We start from the raw sequence: 7,687 nt of genomic DNA, 5'->3' as shown, positions 1-7,687 counted from the left end.
CGGGGCGGGGCGGCCGGCGGGGTGGCCGCGGCCGCCGGCGCGGGGCGCGCAGCCGGAGCCGGCGCAGCCGGGGGCCGGGGCGGCTGGCGCGGGCCGCGGGGAACCGGGGCTCGGGGCTCCTGTCTGCGAGCGTGACGTTTCGTGTGCGCTTAAGCGACAAATGCAAATCAGATGGGAAGAGTAAAGCGCTTCAAAACAACTGACTAAAATTACACTCTTGAGCTGTAATGTATACAACGGCATGAGTGATTAATTAGGGGAACCCACATCCGACAAGGAAGATTTTTGAAAGGAATCTTGGAAAAGGCTGCAAATACAGCTGGGATCCAGATTAATGTACTTATCTAATAAAGCTCTTCCCGGTCTCTCGCCTGGTCCCGTCTCCCTCTCCTGCCTCACGCTGGGGCAGGCTTTGCCCGAGAGCTCGCTGCTCGGACGAGCTAAACCTTTTAGCGAAAGATGGTGCTTGTATGTTAATAGTCGATCTGATCGTATTAAGGCGTTGGATGTGAGAAGAGCCCGAACAGGCAATTGGTTTCGCATGCGTTGCTTTTGCCTTTGGGAAGTAAAGCAAGGCAATAATCTCTCCGCCAAAACTGGACATGGGAATGGGACTATTTCCTCCAGAAGAAGAAAGTAACATAGCGAGTATGTTTTATAAACGAGATCTTTAGCACTGTGATCACTACCGTGGACGTGGCGCCTGCTACCATCAATCGACATGTATTTTTGGCACTCTTCTAAGTTGGGTGGTGCGATATTACTGCGGACTAAACTATAATCGAGATTATCACACAAACTCGTCTGATGAGTAGTGAATAAAACGAGACACTAAAAATTATAATATGTCTAATTCCAGAAGAGCAGACTCCACCGTTAAAGCCCACTTATGTGAAAAAAAAATGTTTACATCTCTAAAATCCCAGATACCCAGAAGCTGATTGACTTCCGAGTACGCCAAGGAATAAAATGTATGGGAGTATTTTAATTTCTCAATCTTCTTTTAGAGAAGCATGGCGATTTTACAAATGATAGCAGCTTTCTTCCCATTTATCCTGGAAGTAATCATTTTAAACAGCTAATCTATACCTATCCATATGAAGAGAATATATTTTATATATATATATAATTTTAATATGTGTGCATATATGCATATATACACACACATTTAGGATATAAAACAATTACAGTTCCATAGCTCCAAAATATAGAGCAACTGAATTACCCGCATAAATTCCCCGATTTCTTCCAAGCTGAGGAAAGAGCAGCACTAGGCTGGGCAAGCTGCGTATTTCCTCTTCATTTGGCTACGTGATTCACGCCAGGAGCGCCGTAACCCCATGCACAAATCAGGACTGCACCTAGTAAATTCTGCAAGGCGAAGAGGACACGGTATCTCACATACACTGTAGTGCCAGCGAGACCTCCTCGGGGTTATTTTTCTTTTCTTTTCTTTTCTTTTTGTCCACAATTGTACAAAACTAACGAGTGGTAGTTTGAATGGAGAAACGTTAAATGAGTACATCGCAATATAAAATACAAGACCAATCCCACCGGGAGCGTTGGAGCACGTCCCTGTACTTTCTCAAGGCGGCTGGAAATATCTTTGCAGCTTTTTCCTATGACTAAATCTTCTGCTACCGGACGAGAAAACTGAACAATTATTAAACGGAGCAATAATTAGTTTTAAAGTATCTCTAAATTAGTTCAAACGCAAGCAACACCTCTTTAAGAGCCCCGGGGTTCCCCAGCATCTAACAGGTTGTCATTTAAATGCGGTATGTGTGGGTGTGTGGGTGTGTGGTGCATGGTTTCTTTTTTCTTTTCCCTAAGGGTAAAATCTTGACAGATGTTTCGCACGAGAATCATTCGCGTAATTTTACGGAGGAAAGTTGACAATGTATCGGCGATATTTCCTATTCCAAATGCCCGATGTAGCCTCACCAGCACGATGGCATAAGAGAATCCCTTCAGTTCAATCCCTAATCCATCTTCCAGCTCCACGGCAAAACCCCAGTGCTTTTGCTCCCCACTTTCACTTCTTTTGATTAGACAAGTTTTGACAAGCTGCAGGACCCTGATAGAGACCCTGCCCTGCCTCCTGGGACTCGGGGACGTCTACTGAAATCTTTTATTGTTATTTCGCTATACCTGAGGTATTCTGTGTTGCTAGACAGATGTATTTCATCGGTAGTAGTCATAATATTAGTGGCTGTAATAATAACAACAACAACAACAACCGTCGGTGCTTTGCTAACCTTCATAGTTCGTTCTGAAAAGTTCCTAGAGTCTAAATATCATAGTTGTGGAAAACCTAAGAGGAAATAATGTGCTGAACTACCTTTCTCCAGATACTCCTGGAGAACCTCTACCTAATGCAGCATCAGACGCAAAACATTAAATGTTTAACTGCGGTGCGGATGGCAATCTAAAGTCTGAAGGAGAGGCATAGGACTCGTCAGTGTCTCCTCCAACGTAATCTGCGATAACGAGTGCGAGGACAGTGCAGATTTGTTTCTTCTACTCCTCTTTCCCTAAAAAGCCCCTAGATCAATCACTGAGAAATTGAAAGCGAGGGGGAAATACCACGTACGCTGAGATAAGAATTGCCTTGATTATACTGTGTGGTCATAATTCTCTTCCCATCTTGTGTTACGTGTTGCAAGTATGAATAGGGGAAGTGTCCGTTAAAAACAAATTTTAAACTGGTACTTTTAGATTTTCTTTTAAATGAGGTTACTTAGTCTTTGACGACAACAGCGTGACAGCCTACCCGATCCGACGCCTGCACACATTTGGTTGCAAATATGCGAATAGGAAATGTAGGCTGGCCGCATCATCAGCGTCCAGGAGATTTTATTCTATATGTTACACTCTGAGGTTTACGTTTCTGTTTGCCTAATATAATTTTTGCCAGACCATTTTCTTCCAATTTAAGCCAGAGACGCCTATCGCTGTGAGAATTAGCTTGTGTCAGATTTTAGGTGGAAAACGGAGTTTGACAATGCCACAGTCGAACATTTCAACAGCCATTTATCACTAAAGAGAGCAGCTTCCAAAGTTATATACCTTGTACTACAGTTCATAAACTTGATTTATGATGAAATAGATTTTACTGCTCCGGCCCTCCCAGCTGGCATGAATTTGACTGCAACATGTGGGACTTACAGTAAGCGAAAACTGCATTATATCGAAAGCTTCCTCTGTGTACGTGTTCCCAGTCAACAGGTAATGGAAAGCTCAGTCTTACAAAGACATACACATATTTAGAAGCAGATTTTCACGGTCAGATGGCGCAAATGAGGTGCCCCGCTCCTTAGCTCTGCGATCTGCCCGGTGCCGCAAAGGGCCCCCCCCGGGCTCTGCAGGAGCAGGAGGAGCCCAGCCTGGGCGCTGGCTTCCCGGCTCCGGGGCTGGAGCAAGCAGCCGCGGACGACGCAGAGGGAGCAGCAGAAACGAAGGAAACCCCAGGGGAGTCGGAAAGGCGATTTTACGCCTTCCACTTTCGGGTGTGCACATGCGGCAGGGGCGGCGGCTGAAGGGGAAAATGCGGGGGGCTGCTGAATTTTAAGGAGCAAATGTTTTCCTCAGCGTCGGTGATTGTCACGGCGGAAGCACAGGGCTGCAGGTCGAGGGAAAAATCTGTGCCAACCTAGCATCCTAATATTTGTGCCTGAAATAAACTGTCGATAGAGTCACGTCGTCTGGTGTTTTTTAACAGGGTAAAATAGTCTATGCCGTATAATACAGTATTCGGTGCAAATTCCGATCTCTTGGCTCAGCCGGCTCGTAAAATCCCAGCCCGGCGCTGTGAGAGCAGAGAGCACTAGCAGGCTGTAACCAAAGCATTATTTTCAGCCCGTGCGAAAAACAGGAACGCCGCCGGGTACAGTCGGCTCCGCGGTCGCTGGCGGGGCCGCGGGGCGTAGGGGGCTCCGCGCCGCTTGCGCTCGCTCGGCCGCGCAGCCCGGCTCCGGCCGAGCCCCCCGAGCCCGCCGCTGCCCGGCGGCGGCGGCAGGCAGGGAACCGGCCTGGGGGCGGCCCCCGCCCGCCCGCCAGCGTGGAGCACCGCGGAGCGGCCGCGGCCGTGGCGGGGCGACGGGGAGCCTCTGCCACAGACCCGCCCGCCAGCGCCGAGCACCGCGGAGCGGCACCCGCGGGCAGTTTGGCCGGTGATTTGTACAAACCCGTGGAAAGCCCGAGGAGGGAGGGAAGGAGGCAAGCGGAGTAGGTTTGGGAGAGCGCAAAACCCGTGCTGGAGAGGGAGAGCTCGGCTTTGGAAGTACAGAGCTATATCTTGCCAAGGTGATAATTGGAAAAATATCTCCGCAAGCCAGCGTTCCTATAGGGTTTTATTTTTCTAGTGCAGTACGAGTTCACGTAAGCTTTCAACAGCTAAAATCGTCAGAGTTTCCATCCCTCACCCAGAAAGCCACTAATCTGAGTTGCTTTTGCAGTGGCTATTTACAGGCAATTATAGCATAGGCATATGTTACCAAAAAGCAGGAACGAGTGTGGTCTTTCGTCCTCTTTCATGCTTTCAATTAAAATGGTTCTCTCTGTTCGTGCACATTTACACACTTCGCTTATTTGCTTCCAATGCCACTCGCTTAAAAAATACTGCCACGCTATCGGTTTAACACATTTTTTTTGTTGCAGTCCTCTCTAGGCTAAACGAAAAGTGACGATTTCACTTTGGACCGTTCAAACGCTGGCAAGATGCACCAAATAATGATAAGTAAGCGTATTTCAGTGCAGAGGTTCAGAGGGCAAGGGAGGTTTTTGCTGCGCGGGGCCGGGCGCGGGCTGCGCTCCCTGCAGCGCCCTGCTCCCCCTGCGTGCATCGTCCTGCTGGCAGCTTGGGCGCGCCGTAGGCGTGGGAGGTGCTGCGGGAATAAAAGGTGTGTTGTTGTTGTTGTTGTTGTTGTTGTTGTTGTTATATCACCATCATCATCATCATCATTATTCTGTTATCATGTTTATTAACTTACTGAGCGGTAATAACGTAAACAAGCACTTCCAGATGCAAGTAAGTAACTTCTAGATTCAGTACATTTGCGGGATATATGGCTTCTCATACGGTCTCAGTATTTTAATTGTTGCTCCTCTTGCTGTAGAGATGCAGTCTTGACAGAGCGGAGTTGTTAAGACAAGCAACCAGCAAGAGACAATCACAGGCAGGGCTGTCTCCTTCCTTGAGAAATAATAATTGAACACATGATAAACCCAACGTTATAATCTCAGCAGCAATTTAACTCATGCTCACCAGCGCCCTAAGCACAGAGACTATATTTGTAACAATTTCTCCTTAGCAAAATGGATCGTTTTTGCCTGAGTTCTCCATCCACACCATTTCCTGGGTTTGCGTGGTGTACGTTCTTTGTGCGGAGTTCCTAAAATCAGCGCTGGATTTTACTACCTTTACCTGGAAAGTACTACCTTTCTGAGAATAAATACTGTGTTCTCAAATCAGTATCTGCGGTTAGAAAACAACAGTCTTCTTTCCCCCGGACAAACTGCCTAGGTAAGAGGATATCAGGCAGCTCCACTTTGTTTGCAGTGACACGGAGGAGAGGAGAATCCCTCTCGATAACACTACCCTGAGTAGTGAGGACTTTCAGAAAGCTTGATACTTCAATCCTGCTTCGTTTTCTTCATCCGAATCTCAGTGACTATCCCCTTCCCACCCCATTTCTCCACACCTCATTTTTCCATCTTTTTCTCAGCCCAGCCTAGCTTTCCCTTCTCTAGACCCCAAAACTCCTTTTCCTTTTCTTCAGAAAGCCCTTCAAACTACCCCTTTCTTTTCCCTCGACAGCTTTAGGACCCTTTCCCTCAGTCCCTGGGCACAGTCTGTATTAGGAGACCTCTCCCGAGGGCTGTGTGTTCAGCCTTGACCGCAGTTTCTGTGACTCCAGTCTCACACATTAGCAAGTTCCTTAGTCAGAGGCGCATTGGACGGAGGACTAGATCAAGAAGCAGATAATCCAAATGCCTCTGAAGACTGAGCTGCATTGTTTCCCCTTTCTTGCCAGAATGTATATTAAAGATCACAGTTCATTAACTGGAATAAGATAGTGTAGCTCTATTGATGCCCGTGGTGTACCACAACTTATAGCAATTACAGATCCATATCACAGTCAAACATCAACCTAACAGAGGCAGACACTTCAGCAAAGCAGAAAGCCTGTTACGGGGCTGGAGAGGAAGGATGAGTGCTGGTTGGGACTTTTTTTGAAATCTAAATAAGGAGGCAGATCTGATTCCATTTGAGGTTTGTACCATTTCTTATTTTATCCTTGTGGTTCACCAATTCCTTGCTAAACAATAATAGGCATTCCTACATAATTTGATATTTGGCCATTAAAATGACTCAACATGTTCTATACATTACTTAATTAAGATCCCACCTTAAATCAAGTACCCACTGTATAAGAAGTATAAGTCCAATGTGGAACAACTGCTCTGCTGCTCTGCAGCCCCGGTGCAGTGCGCGCTGGTGTAACGCGGGGCAATTCCTTGGCTATTTGCAGTCGGTCCCTGCGGATCTGGGCCCTTCCCTTTGTTAGACATCTGTCATGTGATCCCTGCAGATGAGTGAAAAGGGCAGCCTTGTAACAACATTATTTCAGGAGGATAATAAGTAGCCATCATAAATTCCTTTTTTAATAGTTTATTGCCGGTTGTAGTCTATTGACAGTGCCTGTTTTATAGCATGGAAGAAAACAGTTCCTTGTTGGTACTAGTCACTAAAACTGTTTGATAGCTCTGGCCCTTTTTAGTGCCTTCAGAGAAAACCTAGTGTCTCATGAAATGAATCATAAATAGCTGAGTTGAAGTTGAACAGAAGATGGAAAGAGGGAGGAAAAAAACAGTCTTGCATTTATTGAAATTTGTTTACTTTGGACGATAATCTATTAACTAGTTTAACAAAGACAACTTTAAGGCTTGATCCTGCTGTCTTAGTTGGAAAAAAATTAAATTCCATCAGGATTGTGTCTCGGGCTTTTATAAGGAGACAGTTTAGCTAAGATTGTCTTTCTTTTAACTCACAGAGCAGTACATACAAAACTTTAACTGGTCTTCACCTTCCTGGAAGCAGAGGCAGCGCAATCTGAGGCTTAGAGCTGTCTTGTCATCACCGTCTTGTGTAATACTGGGCAATTTATGTAATCTCTTGGGGTAGGATACAATGAAATACATAGGTATTTAGAGAGAGCTTAGAAAGAACTGGATGCCCGCTGGGTCCCATAAAACCCCAACTTAGCTGCTGTGTAGCTCTCCAGATGTTTACATTTACAGTCCCTACCCAGAACTGTTTCTCTCTGAAGCCTGAGACTCTTATTTAGGCCTGTTTAAAATTCGGAAATCTGGGTGTCACAGTCAGAGGTGGAGTTAAGCTTTGTGGTCATATGGGCAGCCTCATACAACTTTGCTAGAGATTACTGCCCAGTCTTTCTCTTTTCCCTTTTTCCTTCATCAAGGACTGATGAGTGCAATGTGGATGCTCCGTGTCCAGTTTCAGCTTGAAATATTCATTTAAATTTTCACCAGTTTTCTCCTCAGCCAGTTCTTCTTTACCTGGTACAGCAGGAGATCTTTAGGTACAGCAGCAGATCTGGTCTGATCTGGGATGAAATATGCTGCTGGCTGCCATTTTTAAGGCTAAATGATGGAGCCCGTTGTT

This window comes from Struthio camelus, chromosome W (assembly GCF_040807025.1).
Source record: "Struthio camelus isolate bStrCam1 chromosome W, bStrCam1.hap1, whole genome shotgun sequence".
Taxonomy (NCBI): domain Eukaryota; kingdom Metazoa; phylum Chordata; class Aves; order Struthioniformes; family Struthionidae; genus Struthio; species Struthio camelus.
Note: the sequence above shows the minus strand (reverse complement) of the source record.